Below are 20,887 nucleotides of genomic sequence, written 5' to 3' on the forward strand. Positions count from 1 at the left end.
AAATATGTATTTTGTAGGGAATGTGTTCAAGTATGTTTATTTGATTAAGACTCATGAACTAACAATCAAACTGCTCTCCGCAGGATCTGTTGGAATTTCTACCAAATTCCAGGATAAACAGATATCCATGCTCCTCTTTGAGACAAGAATGTTTTGTCTGGTTTGAAAGCATCATGTCCATGATCTCCTGAGTGGTAAAGTTCAGTGTACTGAGCATGATGTACCAAGCAGTTCCTAAGTCCCAGAACACAAGGAGATGCTTCCTCATCTTGAATACCAGATGGTTGCTTAGTAACATGTGACTAACCTTGACCAAGAAGCCTCATTACCAATTTTTTCCCAACATGACAAAAATAATGGCTGACCGGCAGTTCCTGTTAGAGGGAAATACCAAAATGACTTCTACTCATAAACATAGTCACCCCTTGCAAACCCACAATCTCAGTTTCATCAGTTGTTAGCTCTTGGTCAATCTTGTTTCATCTGTACCTCCTCTCACTTCCTATCATCCCCAACCCCTCCAGCCACAGCTTGATTATTTTAAGGTGGTTCTGAATGTCACTTCTGAATGATCCTCTATGGACTTTTTATTACCACCCCCATACAAACTTTTTAAAAACAAACCTGTTATTTTGGAAATATTTCAGGTTCACAGAAAAATGAAGGTGTCTCTATAGAGAAAAGGCTATCAATATTTAAAACCTGTTTTCTAAGGTTCTTTGAACCCTCAAGGTGTAAAAACAGAATCTAAGTTTCCAGAAAATGGAAAAATTGTTTTTATGTGTGCAGCTCATACAGTGTAGAGGATTCTGTGTGCAAGAGGGTCTGAGGTATTTGGTTTGTAAGTGCCAAGAGGAACTGATATTTAATTACTATTTCTACAGAAGAAAATCTGAATTAATCTTGACAAAATGAGGATGATGACTTGTAAGGGTGGCATTTCATTTTACTGTGGTGATCCAGCAGTGTAACTTAAACACGAGAGCTGAATTGAGAGCCATGAGCACTGAGTGATGATACACTTTCCCAAAAGAGTGATTTCCCTATTGAATCACAGCTAGGGAGTGACAAGGCTAGAGATAGAATCTACATCTTTGAACTGTGGACTCAGTGTTCTTACCACCAAACACTGAAGTCATCCTGTTTTTTGGGGGTCCTTCAGCATTGAGTCAGCAAACACAAAAGCTTCATTCATTTGACAGTCAGTGGAGACACAGGATTGCCTATTTAAGAAAGAGGGAAGCTCATTTAGTTAGCAACCAACTTTGCTTCATGGAAAGTGTTCTTCATTCTTTGGTCAGAAAAAAGTTTCTGTTTGGGCAGAGACTCTTAGATTACTCCTTGCAGGATTCAGTTGCACAGGATGAAAAGACAGTGGGACAGTGGGTACCTTTTTTTTTTTTTTTAAGTTGAGCTAAGGAAAAAAAGTTGACAGAAGCACTAGAATTTTGTGTCTTACCTTTACATAATAAGGATGTTCTAGATGTTGTCTTAGCACTCTACATTATATCTATCCTTTTCTATGAGCAGCCTCAGTACATGAGGGGCCGGAAGGCTTGAGATTTATAGCTGGGAGTCTCTTTGTCTTTGCTAGTTGCCCTCATCTGGGCTGCAGGGCAGCTGTGACTTTCAGCAGTGGTCCCAACCACTGACGTTCCTGACCTCTGGGTAGGAGTAGGAGTTTCCTGGTTCTCTGGACCTAAACTACAGCTGAAACCCAAAAGCTAGTAGTCCTCTACCCCACAGGAGTTTTGTTCCCAATTTTTGCAAAAGTTTTGAAAACATCTCATTCTATGTACTATTATTTTCTTCTTGAAATACATAGAGCAGCATTTGCTTTTCTGATTAACTCTGATTACAAAATACATAAACAGAGTATTTATATCTTAAGTTGAGAAGTGGAACCAATTTATACATTAGATGGTAAAGATATTGGAAAGGTATAAAGGAAGTTATTAAGCATAAAAAAGATTTACATTTTTATTTAAAAATGATAAAAAATACAGTTAACTCATAACTGTCAACATTTAGATTTGTCTTTTGAACCTTAAAGATGAAGCTAAGTTTACTTTAATTTCTCCATCAGCCCTATTTCTTAGTCTCATTTTCTTTCTCCAGAATAGTCAGTATATTAAATTTGCTTATATTCTTCCAATTCAAATTTTACAAATAAATAATAGTAATCATTTATGAGCCCCCAAATAAAATATGTACATATTCTCCATCTTGCAATTTCCTCTTTTTTGAAATATTTTTTTAGATGGTGATAGACCTCTATTTTTATTCATTTATTTATATGCAGTGCCGAGAATCAAACTCAGTGCCTCACACATGCTAGGCAAGCACTCTACCACTGAGCCACAACCCCAGTCCTGCATTTTCCTCTTAACATCACATTTTTTCTGTATTTTTATTGGTGCATCATAATTGTACATAATGGTCCATATCACAGTTTTGATCCATGTTAACATGTGTACATCTAGTTTAATTGCTTCTTCAAGATTATTACTCATTGTGTTAATATGTTACCTATTGATAACATACTTGTTATCAATATGTATGTATTGTTATGTATTGTTATGTATGTATGTATGTATGTATTGATGGGCATTCATATTGTTTCCAACATAATAAAAATTAATGAGCTCCTGTTCTTTTTTTTTTTTTTCAGCAGGGATTGAACCTAGGGGCACTTAATCACTGAGCCACATACCCGGCCTTTTTAATATTTTATTTAGAGACAGCGTCTCCTGCTGAGTTGCTTAGGGCCTTGCTAAGTTGCTGAGGCTGGCTATGAACTCACCATCCTCCTGCCTCAGCCTCCCAAGCCACTGGGATTACAGGTGTGCACCATTGTGCTGGGCTCCTGTTGTTTCTAAAGCTACTTGAGACTTGAATTTAGAGCCACTAAGATAATATATATTAAACACAATCTTCTCATTCCTCATTTTTTTCTTATAAGACACATGTTTAACAATTATATAGTAATAAGCCCTAAAACCTGAGAAAGTCTGATCCTAAATGATTGAACAAAAGAGATCATTTATGGTATCAGACATTTACCAAATTCTTCATCCCTTTTGACTCTATGAAGTTGTAGAGGCAGAAAGGAATCATCGATGTTAATCATTATTTGTGAGTTCCTGGCTTTTGATTTGTGCCATTGTAATATTTGCTTTTATGGTATTTTCTTGCACTCACATTAAAAAAATAGCCTTATGAAGCTCTTTGCCTCATTTGGATTTTGTTCATCTATATATGTTGCTTAGCCTCAATGTCAATTTATTGCTCCCTGACCAATTCCCTGGCAGTACAGAAATTGGTGTCGGAGCAGAGTACTTATCAAGTGCTTGTCCAGTGTGATTTTAACAAGAGTAGTTAGTTGCTAACTTGATGGCATGTCTCATTCAGAGAGACATGCTTTTGCAAATATACAAAATGCTCATCTTGATTGCAATTCCAGTAGGGATGAAAATGAGTCATATGAGTTGATTAGTTTATGGTGGCGATGAGTCAGTAGAACCAAAACATTTTGCAAAGCACATGGCAGCCATCCAAATGCTCTGAGTTGAGCTACTGAGATATGACATTTTGGAAAATTGGAAGAAAATTGCCATATCTTACTATCTTCCCAGGGAAGGTGTTTATTGACTGCCTCGAGATATTTTCATTTTTGTACCTACTGCTCCCTAAACTTGTAACACTCCCTCTAATGCCACCACCTGTGACTGGCAAATTCCTATCACTCATCTTTCAAGACTCATCTCAGACCCGAACTGTTTTCTGATGTACAATTGCTCACTGAGCCCCACAGCTGCAGGTTTCCTCTGCTGTTAGACCATCTATCATGTGACCTCACCATTTACCTCTGCCTACATTTGTCTTCTTCCTCACTCTCTGGGACAGGCACCCTATCTTGCCCCAGGTACCTAGCGATGACATGTAGTAGGGCTCAATTAATTTTCATTTCCGTGTTTAGTTGATGTTTTTCTTTTACATAGGTATGGTGAGATGCTAATATTTATAACAAATTAATAGTTAATTTGTTATAGTGGTTTATACACGAGACACTGAATTAAGTGCTCTAGTTGTAGTAACTCAGTTAATTTTCCCAACACTATCCAGAAGGTAAATACATATGCTTCTCAGCTTATGATGGAGTTAATCCCAATAAAACTATCATAAATTAAAAATACTGTAAGTTGAAGATGCATTTAATACACCCAATCTATTGAACACAATAGAATAGCAACGCAGAATACAGTAGGAGTATGAATTGTTTACCTTTGTGATCATGTGGCTGCATGGGAACTGTGGCTTGCTGAATTGAGCAGCCTCTTAAAAGGGTGTCATAACACACACTGTTAACCTGGGAAAAAATTCAAATTCCAAATTCAAAATATGGTTTATACTGAATGCATATCGCTTATGTACTATCATAAAGTAAAACCATGGTAAATTGGGGACTATCTGTAGTTTTATAATCCCTTCTACACATAAAGAAAGTGAAGCATGGTAAGGTTAAGTGTGTCAGTCAACTTTCATCATTGTGACCAAAATACCTGACTAGAATAGCTTAGAAGAGAAAAAGTTTATTTTGGCTTATGGTTTCAGAGGTCCCAGTCCATGGTGGGCCTGATTCAATTGCTCTGGGCCTGAGGTGAGGCAGAACATCATGGTGGAAGGGTGTGGCAAGGAAAGCTGTCCAGCTCATGGCAGCCAGGAAGCAGAGAGACTGCAGGGAGCCTGGGACAAGATGTGATCCCCAGTGACTGCCCCTGATGACCCGCCTCCTCCAGCCATGTCCCACCTACCTACTATTACCACCCCATTAGTCCATTCAAATGATTAATCCATCAAATGGATTAATCTGCCAATGAGGTGACAGCACTTATGATCTAATCATTTCACCTTTGAACACTGCTATGTTTCCCAATGCATGAGATGCTTGGGGAACACTTCAAGATGCAAACCTTAGCATTAAGTTACTTGTCCTAAGTCGCACAGCTCCTCAGTGGTGGAGTTAGAAATTGTGCTCCAACAGTCTGATATCAGAGATTGCATAATTAAGCACTGTGCTACATGGCCTCTATTTTTTTCTTTTGGAAGAGAATCTAAAGCACTTTTAATGGCACATAATAAATAATTTTATGTAGAAAATTAAAAATTATAGTCATTAAAAGATAATGTCTCAGGATTAGCTGGAAGGCTGTACTTGAATGAGTTAGAACTATACTTACTTGCCTACAGGGATATCTATGATACACAGTTAAGAAAGTCAAATTAAAGAGTAGTTATGTAATGGACTCCTCGTGCAAAAGAAAAAAAAATTATCAAAGGCTCATAGAAGCTGGCAAGATTCCTTTCATATCTTGCTCCATGCTTATAAAACATATACCTGCAAACCAGGCTGTTAAGTGCCATCTATGGTGATTAAAGTGGGGAGGTGAGTTTATTAATTTTTTTGCATCATTTCATTGGTTTCAGTGGCAAAATCAATTCAAAAGCTGTCTCCAGGACACCCTCATATCAGAAGCAGTAGTTCACTCTTAATAGAAGTGACCATAGGCCCGAGACTTGTGGACAAGGCCTAATGGTGTGTACCATGCTCTTTAAGCATCTTCTGAGACTCACTTCACTTGACTGACCCTCCAGGCCTTGGCAACCTGCTCAATGAGAAGCCCTGGCCACTGCCAAGCACTGACCACTGCCTACCACCACCCACTGCCTCGGCCTCGGCCTGGCCTGGGTGAGGACCAACTCATGTGTCCATATCTTGTTGAGTATTTCAAAAAGGCTCTGCCACTTGCTACCATTTTGGATTCAGGGTAAGTTTGTGCCACAGGAAAGGGGATCTGGTTTCCCCATCTGCTGTCCTGTTGGGGCTGGGAAGTATAACCCAAATGATGCTGTGCTATACACTTGGACAGGAACCAGTAAAAGAGTCAGAACTTAAGCCCCTCCATCCTCCTCTCTTCTGAGGCCCAGTGGCCTTTTCAGAGCTGTCAGAGTGACCAAGAAACTGACTAGATTCTCTTAGGAAGCTAGGGCTGCTCCAGCAGGCACCACCTGGCCCTTGCTTCCTGTCCTGCACTTCTTTCTTGCTCCTTTTCACTCAGCTTTGCTGCTGCAGGAGCAAGAGTGGTAGTAGTACACTTAACACTGCATTCGATTTTCTAGGACATCAGGACAAAGACATGGTAGAAGAACCAGGATTTAGACATGCTGATACCTGATGTTAAAGCCTGTTCTTCAGAATGAAAATTAAGAACAGCTTGAAGTTTGAGCACTTGACTGGTATTTGGGAAATATTCAAATTGTTTCTTATCTGATATAAGAAAATTTAGGCTAGACATAAAAAAACTTGTTTTTTCTGAATTACATAGAAAATAATTAATTTAGTATTTTTGTGGAGCAAAATTATGTGAATAACATTTGCTTAACTACCTTGTTTCTATTATTTTATTGTGCATCTGTAGATTGTCTCTACACTTTATTGATAGTTTTCTTTGCTGTGCAGAAACTTTTTGGGTTGATAAAATCCCATTTGTTTATTTATTTTTTTGTTTTGTTTTCCCTGAGCTTCCGAGGTCTTATTCAAGAATCTTCATTAATTCCAATGTCCTTAAGCTTTCCCCCTACATTTTCTCCTCATTTTTAGTCTTATATTTGTGTTTTTAAAACATTTTGAGTTGAGTTTTGTAACTGGTGAAAGATAGGGATGCACTTTCATCTTTCTGAATGGTATGCATATCCAATTTTTCTAGTGTCATTTAAAAATCAGTTGACTATCGATGTTTGGGTTAAATTCTAGGTTCTCCTTTATTTTCCCTTGGTATATATATATCTTTATTATTATTATTACTATTATTTTATTTTTTTTGTTTTTTAAAGACTGCATTTTGATTCATTGTACACAAATGGGGTACATCATTTCATTTCTATGGTTGTACATGATGTAAATTCATACCATTCGTATAATCATACACATATATAGGGTAATGATGTCTGTCTCATTCCATCTTTTGTACCCCCCTCCCTATCATTTCCTTCTACATAAAGTTCCTCCATTCTTCTCTCACCCCCCAACCCCCTAAGATTTCATCTTAGTCCAATTAGAATGACTATTATCAAGAACACAAATAATATATATCTATTTTAATGCCAATACTATGCCCTCTTGATTATTGTAGCTTTTTTTTTTTTTTTTACATGTTTTGATGTCAGGTGGTGAAACTCTTCCTGCTTTGCTCTTTTTGCTCACAATGACTTTGGCTACTCAGAGTTTTTTAGTAGTTCCAAATAAATTTTATGACAGTTTTTTCAAGTTCTGTGGAGAACGTCCTTAGTATTTTGAAAGGGATTGCCCTAATCGGTAAATTGCTTTGGGCAATATGGGCATTTTAACAATAGTAATTCTTCTAATCCATGAATATGGGAGGTCTTTCCACATTTGTGGGCCCTCCTTAATTTCTTTCATCAATATTTTATAATTTTCATTGTAGAAATTTTATAACTTTGTGGTTAAATTTAGTCTTAGGTATTTTATTAATTTATTTTTTCTAGCTATTATAAATAGGATTGCTTTCTTGATTTTTATTTAAGATAATTCACTATTGGCATACAGCGATGTTACTAATTTCTGTATATTGATTTTGTTTCTATAAATGTGCTGAATTCATATATGGGTTCCAATAAATTTTTGGTTGCATCTTGAAGTTTTCTATATATAAAATTACATGTCATCTGTGAACAGTGATGATTGGATTTCCTCTTTTCTTTCTTTTGCCTAATTGCTCTATGACTTCCAGCATAAGGATGAGTAAAGGTTGGAAAGTGGGCATCCTCTTCTGATTCCAGATCATCCTTGTCTGGCTTAGATCTTAGAAAGTTGCAGCTTTTCCCAATTCTATGGACATTAGCTGTTGGCTTATTATAAATGGCCTTACTATGGTGAAGCATGTTCCTATTATACCTGATTTATACAGCATTTTTGTCATGAAGGGATGCTGAATTTTAACAAATACTTTTTCTGTATCTACTGGGATTATCATATGACTTTTCCCTCGTTCTAATGATACGATGTATCATGTTTATTGATTTGTGTGTACTGAATCATCCTCCCACCTGTGGGGTGAGTCCCACTTGACCATGATGAGTAATCTTATTAAATGTGCTATTGGATTTGACTTGCTAGTATTTGTTGAGAATTTTTGTATATAAGTTCATAAAAGATATTGGTCTGTAGTTTTCTTTTTTGTTGTTTTCTTTCTTTCTTTTTTTTTTTTCCTTTTTGTTGTGTTCTCACCTGATTTTGGTATCAGGATAATGTTGGCCGCATAGTGTGCACTTGGAAAGATTCCTTCCTATATTTTGGATAACTTAAGGAGAATTAGTTTTGGTTCTTCTTTAAGTGTTTGGTAGAATTCAGCAGTGAAACCCTTGGGCTCTGGGTTTTTCTTTGATGGAAGGCTGTTACTGATTCGGTCTTGTTACTTATTGATTTAGTCTTGGTAAGGTGCACATGTCCAGAAATTTGCCCATTTCTTGGTGGTGACCAAATTTGTTGGCATGTAGTTGTTCATAATAATCTTTAATGTTTTTTTTTTGTATTTCTATGTTGTCAGTTGTAATAGTTCTCTTTTCATCTTTGGCATTATTAATATGAATCTTCTCACTTTTTTCTTAGGTAGTCTAGCTAAGGGTTTGTCAATTTTGTTTATCTTTTTGAAGAACCAGTTCTTTGTTTCATTGATCTTTTGATCTCTATTGCATTCATTTCTGCTCTGATCTTTTTAAATTTTTTTGATAATAATGTTACTTCTTTTATTTCCCAAAAATGTAGGGGGTGGGTGTTTTAGTCAACTTTTTCATTCCTGCAACTTAAAGACTTAAAGACCTGATCAGAACAACAGTAGAGGAGGAAAGGTTTATTTGGAGGCTTATTGTTTCAGAAGTCTCAATCCATAGACATTAGGCTCCAATCCTTGGGACTTGAAATGAGGCAGGAAATCATGGTGGAAGAATGTGGCAGAGGAAATCAGCTCACATGATGATTAGAAAGGAAGGAGATACGGGGGGGGGGGGGGGAGAGAGAGAGAGAGAGAGAGAGAGAGAGAGAGAGAGAGAGAGAGAGAGAGAGAGAGGAGAGTTACTGCATTTTCCAGATACAAAATATATACCCCATAGCCATGCCCCCCAATTAACCACTTCCTTCAGCCACATGCTGCCTGCCCCCAGCTACCACTCAGTTAATCCCAACAGGGATTAATTCATTGATTAGGTTAATACTATAACACAATCTCCTTCAAACCTTCTTGCATTGTCTCACAGGTGAGCTTTTGGGGGACATGTCATATTCAAACCATAGCAGTGGGGAAGCAGCACAATAACAATTAAGATAACTCCCTTTGGATTTATTCTGCCTCTGGAGAGCACACAGTAGCTAGTTGAGAGGAGGGGTCGATGCTGCCATGGTTATCTTGGAGGTATCTTAACCCCCACTGGGTTGTTTATGCCTGGCATCTTCCCTAAATCTAAACGTTGGATTCTGGGTTAGATCCTAGAATGAAACAACTGGGTCAGACTTCTCTTCTCTCCCCTACACTCTCCCAAAGCCTTCAGCTGCTGTGGCCTCCAGCCGAGCCTCCTCCTTCTTTTCTCAACACCTACTTGACCCACACTGGGTCCCCCACTCCCCTGGAACTCCCAGTGGCCTTCTAAGACTCCCCTCCCTCCTTGCTTCTCCTGCTCTCCTGCCAGCTGGTCTCCAGACACTGGGGCTTGTGGGAGCCTGCCAGCGGGCATCTTGTAAAAGGGAGATTGTCCTAAGACCCAGCACCACTGCACTCTGCTGTCAGAATGTATGCCGTAGCAAAAGGTTAAAGTGGCAAAGATCAACAACAGTAAAAGACAGGAGAGCGAGGCTAAGTGCCGGCACCCCCATGTTGAAGAGGGGCTGTAACGAGCTCCAGTGCCCTCCTTCAGGGCCCAAGTCCTGCAGCCAGGGACTGGCCAGGGCATTTGGGGAAAGAATCTGATGGCTCCAGAATCCTAGGACTCTTACCCAGGAGAAACATTTGAATGAGGCGGGGATGGGGCTTGGCCTCCAGGCTGACCAACCTCTTCCCCAACCTGGCCATTGCTTCTGCTGAACCCACACAAGAGACTCCCCCTCTGGTCCCAAGGTCATAGGATCTGGAGTGGGGAGGATGGTGGAATGGAAGTGGAACAAACCTGGGACCCCAGAGCTCCAGTGGTGGACATAGGAGGACATCTCCCTGGGCCTCAAGGTCTGAGGTGGCTATGTTGCAAGTCTGGAGCCCTCGATGGCTAGAAGGAGGCCCTAGGTGCTAATCCCAGCCATGGGAAGGAGACCCAGAGCACAAAGCACACCTCCCTCCAAAGACAGCCCATGGTAGACATCAGGAAGAGCAGAGCCAGGACTGAATCCTGCCCAGGGATCCCAAGAATGTCTGAGGAACTAAGAGGTTTGTCTGAGGCCAAAAGGCCAGACTGGAAGGAGAGAAGTCCCAGGTCAAGCCCATAGACTTCTGGTCTCTTTAGATTTTTAGGGGCAGAAGCTGAAAGTAGGGACAGAGTCACTTCCCATGGTCACCTCTCTCTCCGATCCCTGGTGTTAGAAATACTGGGCTGCCATGAGGAATTGGACACATTTTCTGAAGTAGCACAGCAAGGCAAAATTTACTTCTGTAGAAGGGCACACTACTGAACAAAGTCTGGCAAGGAAGCACACTTGGGCTCAGTCAGCCTGTTTTTATCCCTAATGCTGTACTGCCCCTTGTTCTGATAGGAGGAACTTGGGGTTACAATCTATGTGATTGCATAATTTAAACTTGGGGAGGGAATAGGAAGGGCTAGAGTTATGACTGGCTTTGAGGACACTCTACATTATGATTAGAAGACAGAGGACAAAGGGAGATTATGGTTGGGGGTTGTGACGTAGGTATCAGGGTCTGCATTCCTGCCCATATATGGACATGTAGGGGAGCTCAAAGCAGCTATATTTTAGCATATTGTTTGGTAACTTAAAATGACTCCATCTAAACACACATTGCAAAATTTAAGTTTTAGGTTACAGCAAGCAGTTTTTTTGTTACATATTGGGAAACTCAGACTACAGGTTTAATTTTGACAGAAAACAGAACATTAATCTTACATTGGGAGAAGGGGCTGGAGGTGGGGAGGTGAGGGTTAGGGCTGAGAGAACACAGGCTGCAGGAAGACAGAGGTTGGGGGAGGTGAAGGAAAAGAAGAGAAAGGAAGAAAAACCAAACATGGGGTGTACCCCAGCCTCAAGAAAACCTCTCATAACAAAAGCCTGCCCCTTCCTCTGGACATCAGCCCCACATGAGTCCCTTCCCATGGGGGCCTTGAAGGGGGCTGTTTCACTTGTGGAGGTAGGCGTCCAGCCGCAGCTCCCCAGACTTCTTCAGGGATCTGATGATGTCCAGCGGGCCCTCAGCAGTGGATTCTCCTGGTATTCCATGACCTGCTTGGCACCCAGACTTCACCAGCAGGGAAATCTTGTACAAGTTGAGCTGGATCGTGGTGGAGAAGAGGCTGTGGGAAGTACTGGGAGGTGGAGAGAGAGGATGCCCCAGCCAGGTGCTCCCGCCTCCTCCCACGGCCCAGGGAGGCCCTGTCTGCAGTCAGGACAAGATTATCTGCTCCAATCTTTATTATTTCCTTTCTACTAATTTGGGGTTTGGTTTTTCTTGTTTTTCTAGTTGCTTGAAATGCAACTAGGTTGCTTACTTGGGATCTTTCTGCCTTTTTTGACTTCCCTCAGTACTGCCTTGCTCTATCTCATAATTTTTGGCAGTTGCATTTCCATTTTCATTTGTTTCAAGACATTTTTATTCTTGATTTCTTCTTTGAGTCATTGGTTGTTCAACGGTAGGTTGTTTAGTTTCCATGTATTTATAATTTTCAGTTTTCTTGTTATTGATTTCTAGTTTTACTGCATTGTGCTTAGAAAAGAGCCTTGATATGATTTTAAAGTCTAAAAATTTATTGAAACTTGTTTTGTGCCCTATCATATGATCTCTCCTGGAGAATGTACCATGTGTTGATGAGAAGAACACGTTTTGAGAAACTGCTGATGAAACATTCTGTGGATGTTTGCTAGGTTTTTGGTCTAGGCTGCAATTTAATTTTGCTCTGTTTTGTTGTTTTTCTGTCTGGATGATCAGTCCATTATGTAAGTGGGGTGTTAAAGTCCCCATCTAATACTGTGTTTGAGTCTAACACTCCTTAGGACCATTAATATTTGCTTTATATGCTTGTATGTTTTCATGTTGGGGGTAGGTATATTTACAATTGCTATTTTCTTTGACTGAATTGACCACTTTATCAGTATATAATGACCTCCTTTATTTCCTTTTACTCATTTTGATTTAAAGTCTATTTTGTCTGATAGAAGTATGACTACTTTCCCTTTTCTTGGATTCCTTTTGCATGGAATATATTATTCCATTCCTTCAGTTTCAATTTGTGTATGTCTTTCATTGTGAAGTTGTTATGGGGTGCAACTTAAGAACAGATCTATCACCACTGAGAAGTCCAAATTTGAGTTTTTTTTAAGCTGACCGGCTGACTGTCTCACACAATGCCCCCAAAAATGGCTATTGGGAGAACAGCCCTGATATTAGGGTTGCAGGGATTTATACCAAAAATCACATCCATCATAAGTGTTTCTTACTATGATTCAAAATTACAAACTAACATCATGCAATCATTAGCAGAGGGGCAAGTGGGTCAAAACGACCCTTACCTAGGTACAAACAAAAGAATGGTTACTAACATCCACACAATCATTGTTTACATCATCATTCACATGGTGCATTGTTCAGGAGAAATAGGAATCAAAAGAGAATTTTTCATCACATAAGAATTGTAATTTTGTAGTGCTGAACATGTCATGTTAAGTAACTAATGATGGGTACAGAGATGGGGTGTTCCCATGGGAGAAGCTCATTTCCTACATAACATGGAGTCTCAGAGCAAAATGGAGTCTGTTTAGTCATTCCCATATAGTCTGGCCTGTAACATTTCCATGGAGCCAAATCTGTCAGCTCATCACAAAGTGTGTTTCTTGCACACAACATATAGTTGGATCTTGTTTTTTTTTTTTTAATTCATTCATTTATTCTATGTTTTGAATTGGAGAATTTAATCCACTTGCATTCAAGGTAATTCTGATTAGTAAGGTCTTACTACATCTATTTGTTAACTTGTTTTCTAGCTTCGTAGCAATTCATTTCTTTCTCCTTTTCTTGCAGTCTTTCTTTGTGGTTAAGTGACTTAGTCTTGTAGTGTTTTAATTCCTGGCCTATTATTTTTGGTTTTTCTATTATAGATTTTTGTTTTGTGGTCACCTTGAGGCTTACAACAACATGTTTTGATTATAACAAGCATCTGCAACAATAACAACTTAACATTATTGAAAGGATAACAGACAAAAGAACAAGAGAAAATATACTAATTAGAAATCTCCACACTTGCACTTCTACCCCCATTTGCATTTTTGATATCACAGTTTGCATTTTCTTATATTGCTTATCTCTTTCCCCATGCTTTCTTCTTACTTATTAACATCTCTCTCTTGCTGTTTGAAGAGCTTCCTTTAGTATTTACTGTAGAAATGATGAAGGTATATTCCTTTTTCTTTTGTTTGAGTATACCTTTATCTCTCCTTCATTTTTAATGGATAGTTTTGTTGTCATTGTTTCAGTACCTGAGGGCAACCCAAGTCCAGGTTTTTCCAAGTAAACTGCTGATGTGTTGTACAGAAAGAACCATGAGAGTACCTGGAAAGAATAAACTGTCTGTCAAGTCCCTTCTTGGGTTCCAAGTAGGCCCAGATGCCTCCTCTACCATTTCTAGTCTGTGATCAGTCACTGCTGAATTCTGCCTACCTCTGAAAGAGTCATCATGGATGGACCAGCTCTAGGTTTCTGTTATACCTGTGACTGCCAGTGTTACAAAGCTGTGTCACATCCTGAGTCCACTCCTCATCAAGACTATCACAAGAGTATCATTGGGATAGGATGGCTATGGGCTGCCTATTGCTGAGATGTACTCATGGTCCAAGACCATTACAACCAGCCACAGATGATATCAATTGAAATAGAAGTCTGACAGACTGGGGTCATCTGTCTTCCCTGGGAAGTGGAGCTGTTCTGGAGGATCCATCTAAGGGCAGGCCAGAGTATGGAACCATTAGAATTTTCTCAGAGTTAAGTTTCACCAGGTAAACACTAAGTTCTAGGGCAAAGTCTTATTCCTACTACCCTGTTCTACCCCCAGCAAATGGGGTCTTGCACAACACTATGATGACCAAGGTTGAGGTGGACTGAAGACAGTCCCTTGACCATCTGTACTGAAGCTGAATTGGGTTGTGCAGAAGTCTGACAGCCATAAAGGATCAACACAATCTCAGCAGTGAACCAAGGTCCATGCCAGTGCTAACAATGATGCAGGCCAAGACCCAAATCAGACTCTGGGTACAGGTCTGGTCTATGCCTAGTGAAGGAACAGTTCTAGACCCCCATCTGTAATCACTGACCTAGCAATAGCTGTGCTGCTTGAGGTTGGGGGACAGGTGATGGAGCCAGACCTTTGGCCACCAAAGTTGAAGTTAAACTGGATCACACATGAATTTCATTGCCACAGAGAGTCTGCATAGTATTAGGAGGGCACGTGTGCCCCAGGCCCAGTCCACAGCTGCAACTAAGGTAGCCAAAGCTCAGGTCTGACCCTGCAGAGCACATGGGTCTGTGTAATGCCAGTGTTTTAATCAGCTTTTTCACCACTGTGACCAAAAGACCCAACAAGAACAATTTTAGAGAAGGAAAAGTTTATTTGATGCTCATGGTTTCAGAGGTCTCAGTCCATAGAGAGCTGACTCCACTGGTCTAGATCCATGTAAGACAGAATGTCATGGCAGAAGGGTATGGAAGAAGAAGGCAGCTCAGGACATGGAAACCAGGAAGCAGGAAGAGAGTTCTGCTCACCAGGGACAAAACATAACCCCCAAAGGCATGCCCCATAGTGATTTGTCTCCTCCACCCACACCCTACCTTCCTAAAGTTACTACCTAGTTAATCCCTATCAGTTGAGTAATCTGCTGATTAGGTCATAACTCTGATAATCTAATCATTTCACCTCAGAACCTTCTTGCACTGTCTCATACATGAGCTTTTGAGGGACAACGCAGATCCAGACCACACACAGAGAGAAATATAAGGCTCAGTCAATGAGCTCTGAGTGGGTACTGGAACTTCAGTTTCTACCTCATACTAGGTCTCACACCGGTAGGCCTGGTACTAGGCTGTATGATAAGCCCTGTTTTAACTTTCGTGCCCTACTCCCCAGAAGGTGGAGTCTCTTGGTCCCTGCTCTGCCACCTGAGGTTGGGGTCACCCATATGACTTGATGTAATTCCAGCAGCTTAGTTTACAGGTTTTGGTTCTGTGATTCAAGTCTAAGATCTGGACTTACTCCTCTCCCCTTCTCCAAGTGATGGTATCTCTGTCCTCACTGGGCTGCTCGGAGTTGGGGGAGTGTCAGTGTGGACAGTGCTCTTCTGCCTTCTTTGGTCTGTCTTTTCATTTTTCTATACTAAAGTCAGGCTTACTGGTCTCTCACCTGATTTCCTTAACTCCTGTGAAGTTAGTTTTGCATGTGAACTGTTCAATTTGGTGAGACTCTAGATGAACTGGAGGATCTTACTCAGCCACCATCTTGTCCCATAAACATATTCACTAATTTTTTTCAGTGCTAAAATAGAAACTAGGGCCTCACACATGCTAGACCAGCACTATACTATTGAACTACTTTCCCAACCTTCATACTTAGTATTTTTTTATTGGATCCTAGACATTGTGAATTTTACCTCATTGGATATTGTATACTTTAATATTCCTTTAAATATTCTTGAGTCTTTTTTTTTTTTTTCTGATTTGCAGTTGCTTGGCAACAGTTTGATCCTTTTGAGGCTTGCTTTTAAACCTTATTAGGTATGACCAGAGCAGCATTTAGGCCGAAACTGTGCAGTTCTCTTCTGCCTTAATTCCTTACATATTAGGAGGTTTTTATACCCTAGCGGACGTGAACACAAACTACTTCCAGCCCGTGTGGGTCCCAGGGATTGTCCTGCCTGTTTCTTTCAGGAGGTCATTTCCTGGTCTCAGGTATTAAGAGTCAAGAGGAACTCTCCATAAATTTCTACATAGCAGCCTTCTCTCTCCCTGTGACTTCTAGCTGCTCTGGCTTCTCCAGATCCTCAACTTCATCGCCTCAAATCAGAGAGGTTGCTGGGCTTTGGTTGGAGCAGAGGTCTGGAAACTGGGCAATAAGCTAGGGCAGCTAGCTTACCTGATTGTTCCCCTTCATTGAGGGATCATTGTCCAGCACTGCGTGTTCAATGTTTAAAGATTATTGTTGCACTTATTTTCTTCATTTCTTTTTAGTTGTTTAAGGTGGAAGGTGTAAGGTTAAGTCTAGTTCTGTTATTCCATCATGATCATGTGGATGTCAATGCTTCCATATTGTTCTTTGAATCATTAGGGGTCTCGGCTCCTTATCACTGGAGGCAATGCCCTGCACAAAGAAGACAGTCAAACATGTATCTCTTTGACTGACCACATGAGTGAATAACTGGCCTACAAAATTTTACTATGAAGTTCCAGTATTATTCTTTATTGCTCAGACTGGATAATTAGTAAAATTTCAAGAAATGCTCTTAGATCTCTACAAGTTTAGGTTAGAATCCCCCTGCTCTGCTACATAGTAACTGTCTGGCCCTCAACTTTTCTCTTCTGAGGATAACATGAGCCTTGCAGGGGAGGCATGAGAATTAAATAAGAGCTAGTACATACAAAACACATGGTAAATTCTCAGCTCTTGCTATATTCTTGGTATGCTGAAATAGTGACCTTGTGTTGACACAGGGTTTTATAATTCATGTGCTTTTTCCATATAAACCTTACAAAATCCTAATGATACATTTTACCACAAATAAGTATCTTGGCTCAATGTATAGCCCCCAGAGTCTTAGGGAATAAAACCCCAGGCTAAAAATTTGTATATTTGGAGGCTTGGGAACAGAGATATTTCTGGCCTTGAAAAAAAACATCCAGATTTGCATGATAGACTTTGTCTCTCAAGTTTTTCACTTGCTCCTTCACATCTAGTTGTGTATGGCAAAAGCTGTTTTTCACAGACTCCCCTTGTACCCACCTTTGGTGATATAAGACTTAAAATTAATATTAGGTGCTGCCTTGACATCTGCTATAATCAGAAGTTGACTGGCCCCCTCCCCACTCAGTTCTCACAGAAAATGGCCCCAAGCCAAATGAAACTCTGTATTGAGGGAACCAAGCACAGCTCATGCTTAGCCCTGAGTAGTAGGTTTCAGTTCCCTGCCAGACCAAGGAATGATTGGAAGAAGCCAATCATCCCCCTGTGGAACTAGGGGTTGTCTCACCCTCTTGATATTACAAAGCTGGCTCCCATGAACCTGGATTTTTGCTTTGTTGTTGAGTCCAAACCCTGTATGGCCCCAAATCATGTCCTCTTTCCCTAGGTTGTGTGTCTATGTGACTACTAAACTGCTGATCATCTTGTGTGCCCAATCCCCAAAGCTGGGTGTTGTGCTTGACCCTGGAGGGCATCTCTCCCTCACCAACAGCATTGATAGGAGGCTATTCAAACCCATTTACATCTCCCACCTGCAGGTCCTCTCTCCTTTTTCCCACCTGCACAGACTCTCCATCTTTTCCTCCTAGGAGAGAAAGGTGGAATTGGTACCTCCATGTTCACTCCGCTGAACAAAAAGTTTAGGCCAAAAGATCTGAAAGGGGAGGAAAGGGCAGGGAGAAAGAAGGTACTTTAAAGTGTACCTGCTAGATGAATGGATAAAGAAATTGTGGTATATAGGTATATATACACACAATGGAATACTACTCAGCAATAAAGAAGAATGGCTTTATGATATTTGCTGCTAAATGGTTGGACCCGAGACTGTCATGCTAAGTGAAATAAGTCAATCCCAAGAAACCAAAGGTCAAATGTGTTCTATGATATGTGGATGCTAACCCACAACAAGGTGGGGAGGGGAAGAATAGAAGTTCAGTGGATTAGACAAAGGGGAACAAAGGGAAGGGGGGATAGGAAAAGGAAAGACAGTATAATGAATCTGAGATAACTTTCCTATGTACGTATATGAATGCACCACAGTGAATCTCACCATCAAATACTTACAGAAGACGGGGATCCTAAATAGAATAAGATATATTCCATGTTTGTATAAACATGTCAAAATAGACTCTACTGTCATATCATGTATAACTAAAAAGAACAAATACAAAAAATGTACCTGCTAATCCTTTTAAAACTAGGGCAGTTTAAAGACAGGTTTCTGTAAGAGATCAGTAGGGGAATAAGAAGCCAAATCCAGCATCTTCTTCTCTGGCTCTGAGCTCCAACCTTCCCACAGGAGGGAGAGGATATCACAACATGTGGCAGATAGGGTCTTCCTCTTCTTCCCTCTTTCTTCCCTTCCTCTTCACCCACTGTGGCAAAGGAGACTTTCAGCCTAATGATACACCCAAGTTATGCTGCGAGAGGCTAACAACCCAGGAAAGGAAAGGAAGGCTTGCTTGTCTAATAGCCTCTCTGGTTAAGGATGTTGGAATCCACTATTACCTCCCAAAGCAGAACCAGGAGCTTCAGTTTGGTTGGCTCAGAAAGGTGGTAGGTAGGAAGGTCAGAGCAGAGTCTTTGGGTGAGAAGAAGGAGAGAAAAGAAATATCAGTGAAGTGTGTGTCCTGCTGAAAGTGGCATATTTGGGGATGTAATATATAAGTTCCACTGTAGAGTTAAATAATACAAACATAATTGTTTTAGTCAGTTTTTTCACTGCTCTAACTAAAGGACCCAACCAGAATAATTGTAAAGGAAAAGTTTATTTAGGGGCTCACAGTTTCAGAGGTCTCAATCCACAGACAGCGGGCTCCATTCCTCGAGGCTCAAGGTGAAGTAGGACATCATGGTGAAGAGTGTGGCAGAGGGAAGCAGCTCACATGATGATCAGAAGCAGAGAGAGAGAGACTCCACCCTCCAGATACAAAATATGTATCCATAGGCACACCCCCATGAACCACTTCCTCCAGCCACACCTGACCTGCCTCCAGTCAACACTCAGTTAATCTCAGGAGGGATTAATTCACTGATAGGTTAAGGCTGTCACCCAATCATTTCTCCTCTAAGCCTTCTTGCATTGTCTCACATGTGAGCTTTTGGGGGAATACCACATCATTAAATTAAAAATATACACATGATGTAGCTTCTGTCTATAGTGTATTGCCTAGAATATCACCAATATTAGACACATTTCATTAAGTTAATTTCATTAAGTTAAAAAGAGAATCTTAAGTGAATCTAGACATTTTTCAAAGGCAGTTGAACTGAAAACTTCCCTGCTAGCTATTAACAAGTGTGGGTGCTTTTGCTGGTAGAGACTGCTGGAAAGTTGCTTAACCTCTCTTCATTCCCATCTGTAAAATGGGTGGTCTCACAGTACCTGACTCATAGAGGTTCTTGTGAAAAGGAAATGACAGAATTAATGTAAAGCACTGATCTCAATTCCTGTGCATGTTAACTGCTAATATAGTAACTGTCAAAACACTATGGTATTTTTCTTTCTGATTGTTTAAGAAGTGTTTACAGACTTTGGATGGTTAAAGTATTTAAATTTGTAAGATGCTTGCCATGGTCTTCATGTTTCTCTCAAATATCATGTGCTGGGACCTGAATTCCCAAGTCACATGTTGATGGTATTTGGAGGTGGGGCCTTTAGAAGGCAATTAGGATTAGATAAAATCATCAGGGTGGATTCCCACTGTGGGACTGGTGGCTTTATAAGAAGCAGAAGACAGACTTGAGCTGACACACATTTGTTGTGTGACGCCCTCCACCATCTTATTATGCGGCATGGGGCCCTCACCAGATGCCATGCAGATGTTGGAAACATGCTCTTCAACTTCCCAGTCTCCAGAACCACGTGTCAAATAAACTTCTATTCTTTATAAGTTACCCAGTCTAAATGTGAAACAGTCCACCACTGGGCCATCATTTGAGTTCAAGCTTGAATCAATGCAGGAGGCAGACCTGCATAATTAGACTATCTCTGAGTCCACGCAGGTTATTCGTGTCTTCTGGCCCAAGAAGCATGGTGGTAATGCCCCATGTGGGATGGTACTGTGGGTAACATGGTCTGTGGAGCCAAACTGCCTGTATTCTAATCCCAGTCCTGCCATTGAGTAGCTGTGTAACCTCCTTGTGTCTCAATTTTCTCATCTGGCCATTTCAGGGTGGTTGTGAGGATTAAGGGAGAAAGTGGATGTAATGTGTGCCTGACGGGTAGTAAGGACTTCCATAACACCTGGACCACCAGCATTTGAGCAGAAGTCTACATGAAGTAAATCAATACAAAGTGCTAATAAGGCATGAGACTAGGAGCTCACACTACTATTGTGTGAACATTCTGTTAAGAATGGGTTTTGATGCTTAAACAGTTAATGTATATTGAATACTATTTGCAAGGCACTATGCTAAATATTTTACCTATTATAACTTATTGAATCTTCATAATAATGCTGTATGATGGGTACTGTTTTCTTCCCATTTTACAGTTGAGGAAACTGAGGACAGAAGTTTAGCACCATGAGTCCAAGCAGGAGGTAGAAAGCACTGTGTTAAAGGGCCACACGAATGAGGCTTGGGGTATAGAGCTCGCTTACATGAGGTTCACAAACTCAGTGCTGGGATATAGATTTAAATGAACCAGCAGGTCTTGATG

At 40.4% G+C, this 20,887-nt stretch overlaps 1 long non-coding RNA gene across 2 annotated transcripts; it reads right to left on the reverse strand.

Moving 5' to 3' along the window:
* Positions 1–1,137: 1,137 nt before the first annotated feature.
* On the reverse strand, positions 1,138–19,115 carry LOC124983629 (uncharacterized). Of its 2 annotated transcripts, XR_007108472.1 has the most exons (4): positions 19,008–19,115; positions 16,402–16,626; positions 4,285–4,369; positions 1,138–1,223 (listed from the first exon to the last, which is right to left on the reverse strand). It is a non-coding gene; the product is annotated as an uncharacterized LOC124983629 (long non-coding RNA). The 2 variants fall into 2 exon arrangements; XR_007108473.1 differs by lacking the exons at positions 1,138–1,223; positions 4,285–4,369 and adding an exon at positions 12,906–13,832.
* Between the last annotated feature and the right edge of the window lie 1,772 nt (positions 19,116–20,887).

Source organism: Sciurus carolinensis, chromosome 4 (assembly GCF_902686445.1).
Source record: "Sciurus carolinensis chromosome 4, mSciCar1.2, whole genome shotgun sequence".
Classification (NCBI taxonomy): Eukaryota; Metazoa; Chordata; class Mammalia; order Rodentia; family Sciuridae; genus Sciurus; species Sciurus carolinensis.